Genomic DNA, 222 nt, shown 5'->3' with positions numbered 1-222 from the left:
CCCGGTGGCGGGTGTCTGGGAGCCGAGTTCTGGGGAAGAGCCAGGGAGGGGAGGGAGCAGCCAGGCTACACCTGCTGGTCCAGATGGGAGGGGTGACTTGGGGGGCAACCTTGTTCGGAAACAGGCATCGATTTGGTTTGCGGTGTAGTCAAGAGACATGCAAGAGAGAGAGGAGAGACAGCAGCCCCCCCGCTCCCACCTCCGGACCTTTCCACCGTGGGG

This window comes from Tupaia chinensis, unplaced genomic scaffold, assembly GCF_000334495.1.
Source record: "Tupaia chinensis unplaced genomic scaffold, TupChi_1.0 Scaffold000037_4, whole genome shotgun sequence".
Classification (NCBI taxonomy): Eukaryota; Metazoa; Chordata; class Mammalia; order Scandentia; family Tupaiidae; genus Tupaia; species Tupaia belangeri.
This window is presented reverse-complemented; position numbering follows the sequence as displayed.